The sequence below is a fragment of the Penaeus vannamei genome, chromosome 7 (genome assembly GCF_042767895.1).
Source record: "Penaeus vannamei isolate JL-2024 chromosome 7, ASM4276789v1, whole genome shotgun sequence".
NCBI lineage: Eukaryota > Metazoa > Arthropoda > Malacostraca > Decapoda > Penaeidae > Penaeus > Penaeus vannamei.
In genome coordinates, this window is record NC_091555.1 from 14,684,975 (window position 1) to 14,689,974 (window position 5,000).

The window sequence follows — 5,000 nt, forward strand, 5'->3', positions numbered from 1 at the left end:
TATACATATATATATATATATATATATATATATATATATATATATATATATATGTAATCTCTCTCTCTCCTCTCTCTCTCTCTCTCTCTCTCTCTCTCTCTCTCTCTCTCTCTCCTCTCTCTCTCTCTCCTCTCTCTCTTTATATATATATATATATATATATATATATATATATATATATATACATGCATTTTATAACATACATATATATTATATACATACATACATATTTATATACATACATACATATATATGAATATATATATATATATATATATATATATATATATATATATATATATATATATATATACATGCATACATACATATTTATATACATACATACATATATATGAATATATATATATATATATATATATATATATATATATATATATATATATATATATATATGTATATATACATATTTATATACGTACATACATATATATGTATATATATATATATATATATATATATATATATATATATATATATATATATATATATATATATATATATATATATATATATATATACATGCATACATACATATTTATATACATACATACATATATATGAATATATACATACATATATCCATATATACATATATGAGCAGAGAGAGAGAGATAAGAAAGTGAGAAGCGCCCCACGAAGGAGGAAAAGAGAGCTAAGCCATCTCTCCCAAAAACCCATAACCCACAACACCTTCGCGAGTCAACCTTCCTCGCCCTTATGACCCCCTGCCACAAGGTCGATTCCCCGCCAAGGATCGGGGCTAATGATTTTTCCATAAATACTTCGGGTAAACAGCGAAGAAGAATCGATATGTCACCCATTTCGTCCGCCGGTGAGTCGCGGGTGAGTCAAGGGATCGCGTGGTCTTGCTGAGTCAAAATATTACTCGTTGAGGGTGAGTCAAATTATCGCATCGCCTTAGACGGGAGTTAAGTCAAAATTTTACTCATTCAAGTTGAGAATGAGTCAAAATATTAGGCTACTCATTTAAGTCGAGAGTGAGTCAAATTATCGCATCCCCTTAAATGGGAGTGAGTCAACTTATCGTCTAAGTGAGAAAATATTGGCCTACTCATTCATGTTGTGAGTCAACTTATCGCATCAACTTAGACGGGAGTGAGTCAAGGTATCATATCGGCTTAGTGCGTGAGTCAAAATATCACTCATTCATACTGAGAGTCAGTCATAGTATCGCATCGCCTTAGAGAGTGAGTCAAAATATTACTCATTCATGTTGAGAGTGAGTCAAAATACCGCATCGTCTTAGATAGGAATGAGTCAAAATATTATCTTAGTCAAGAGCGAGTCAAGCTAACACTCATATTAAGTCAAATGCGCCAAAATACGAATATTTCTAAGTCTAAAATGCACGAAGTACAGATTCTAGTCGCGAAATAATCAAATATGACTTCAGAAAGACAAGAACGAGCGAAAACATGACTCATCTTGGAGCGAGTCAAAATATCACCAAACTTTTGACGGAAGATAAACATGACAGGAATATAACAGCTTTTTTCACTTTATATCACCCATGTATTCATTATTTTCACTCTGAACGAAAATAATATGGTGCGCTGTGTATCTTGCGCGTGACGTAAGCAATCAGCGCAAAGGATTTATCATATACGTTACGTTCGCTCTAGTGTTCTGTCTCGTATAAAACGAAAAAATATAAAAAATTTGAAGAAAAAGGAAAATAAATGCGATAATCACATCCATTTTACCATCTCAATGCTCCTAGAATACCAAATAAATAAATAAATAAATAAATAAGTAAAAAAGAATAGATAAATAAATAAATAAATAGATGAATAAAAAATAGATGAATAAATAAATAAATAAATAAATAATAGATGAATTAATAAATAATAAAAAAAAGTAGATGTATAAAAAAAATAACTTTCGTCGCGTGCCACAATCTGCGTTTTGATTAAAGTGTTTCATTCTTATTATCTTCTCAACACCTGTAAGCAGTATCCCCGAGCGGCTCTATAAAGACCACCCCCTTGTGAGGTCCTTATTCAGCCACTTAGAGGATACTTATATACATGTGATTCATACGCCGCCTTCGATATCCTCTCCCAGCCCACTTGGAACACAAACAATCATTCATATCACTTTACAAAGTCCCTTCTCCCCCCCCCCCTCACCCCCCGTACACTTCTTTCCCCCTTCCCCTCCCTTCCCCCTTCCCCCCTTCCCCTCCCAGAGCCATTGGAAGTGAGCGCTAAGGGTATTTAAGTACATATCTACCCCTCCATCACCCTTTTTTTCTCTCCCCCTTACAACTATGTCCTCCCTTCGTCTCCTTTCTTTCGTTATTTCTTTCCCCCCCTTCTATCTACTTTTTCCCCTCTGTTCCTTCTCTCTTTCTCCTTTCTTTTTCTCCCGATTCTTTATTTTGCGTTTTCCCATTTTCCCCCTTTTCACGCACGCACAGACACGGACGAACACACACACACACACACACACACACAGACACACACACACACACACACACACACACACACACACACACACACACACACACACACAAACACACACACACACACACACACACACACACACACACGCCCATAACACAGACACACATAGACACACGCACACACACACACACACATACACACACACACACACACACACACATACACACACACACACACACACAGACACGCACACACACGCCCACACACACGGACACGCACACACACACATCCGTATCCATAGTTACATTGCCTTATAACGCGATAAGCGATAACAATTTACAAGTCGAGAATCCATATCTCTTTTATCTAAGTGAGTCATGCTTGTTGTCTGTCGGGAGTCTAAGGGAGAGGGGGAGGGGGGGGAGATGGGGAAGGAGAGGGGGGAGATGGGGAGGGAGGGGCGGGGAAGGAGGGAGGGGATGAGGGAAGACAGAGAATGGAGGGGGTGAGGGGGAAGGGAAGGAGGGAGGGGGTGAGAAGGGAAGGAGGGAGGGGGTGAGGGGAAGGAGAGGAGGGAGGGGGGAAGAGGAAAGGAAGGAGGGAGGGAGTGAGGGGGAAGGAGGGGAAGAAAATGGGTATTAGGGGAAGGGGGAAGGTGGAAGGGGGTAAGTAGGAGGAAAGATAGTGGGTGTTAGGGGAGGGAGAGAAGGAGGGGAAGAATATGAGTGTAGGGGAAAGGGAGGAAGGGAGAGGAGGGGAAGAAGCTAGAGGGATGGGAGGAAGGAGCGAAAGAAAGTGGGTGGAGGGAAATGAAGAAAGAGTAAGGGAATGGAAGGGAAGCGGGGAGGAGTGTAGAAGCGGAAGGAGAGGGGTGGAAAGAGAGAAAGGGAGAAAGGGAAATAGGAGAGGAAAGGAATGGCAAGCTAAGGGAAAGAAAACAGGAGAGAGAAGAAGGGAGGAACAGGTTTAGGACGAGAAAAAGGGAGATATTGGATAACAAGGAGAGAAGAGGAAAGAGAAAATGGACGAAAGGGAGACGAAGGGAAGGAGAGGGAGGGGGCGGGAGACAGAGAACGGAATTTAATTATGCAATTCATAACAAAAGCAATATTGACAAAATCAGATTTTGTTAAATAGATCTCCAGCTGGTTTCTCTTTCACTTATTTCGATTACACTTACATAAATGAAATAAACAATTAATAGATAAAAACAAAACTAAATGAAAAACTAAAAGTGAATTAAACAAAAACTAAAACTAATAAAAAACTAAAAGTAATTAAAATACAAAACTAATTTAAAAACTAAAACTAATAAAACTAATAAAAAAAGAGAAAAATACTTAAAATAAATGGAAAAAAAACATAAAATAAGAAACAAAAATCATAACAAACTAAAGATAGCCAAAAAATGAAAACTAAACAAAACAAAAAAAGGAAATGAGACAATTCGACAGAGAGAAAGAACGTAATTGGCCCCGATGACGCAAGAGATACGTAAGTCTGCAAGAATGGGAGGGACGAGAAAGCACTTAGTGTCGTGCTCTGACCTCCCGTTAGGTCATCTTAGGTCACGCTGGCTGGGAGACAGGGCGCTTATGATCTTTTTTGCTGCTTAAGATTAGGTAATATTCACAGACATCTGTATATGCATAAATATATACTATATCTCTTTACCTACCTACATACATACAGACACACATACATATATACATACATGCGTACATACATACATACAAAACACATACATGCATATTTACATCAACACACACAAATGCATACATACCTCAACACACACACAGATGCATACATACCTCAACACACATACAGTATATACGTACATACATAGATACACATGCACGCACATATACACATACACATTATTTTTTCTGTAGGAATATATACACATACACTTGGTTTTGAATATAATTATAGAATAAATCTTGCATAGCTATAAAACAGCTCAGTATCAAAATGATTGACATAATGATGATAAACAACTGCATAAACAAGAATGATTTAAACAAACAAATTATTTAACAGAATCGCCATCGCGTTTCGCTAATTCCAAACATATAAAAATTATATATACCAAAATATCATCTAATAACAATACATTAAAACAAACAAACAAAACATCAGACAGAAACATCAACACCAGTTGCATAAAGACAAAAACAAAAATAACAACCACCACAACCACCACAACAACAACAACAACCACAACAAGATCATCATCATCAACAACAACAACAACACTAAACTCCCGAACAACAACAACATAAGAGAATCAAAACAATGAAATTAACACCCACACAACAGTTTTTTTCCTCGATGAAAATAACCAAACAGGGACAATTGGCCAACACCTCGCTACCATTAAACCATTGCCCCCCCTACCATCCCGTCCTCTCCCCTACCCCCTACCAGCCCCTCCCCTCCCCCTACCAACTCCTCCCCTCCCCCTACCAACTCCCCCTACCCCTCCCCTACCCTACCACCCCTAGCCTCCCCCTACCAGCCTCCCTCCCCCTAACCCATAGCCTCCCCCCAACC

At 38.0% G+C, this 5,000-nt stretch overlaps 1 protein-coding gene across 7 annotated transcripts in view; it reads right to left on the bottom strand.

The window, feature by feature from the left end:
* kn (EBF transcription factor knot) overlaps positions 1–5,000 on the bottom strand; it is a 176,834-nt gene that overhangs the window by 154,628 nt on the left and 17,206 nt on the right. The gene's annotated exons all lie outside the window — the stretch shown is intronic.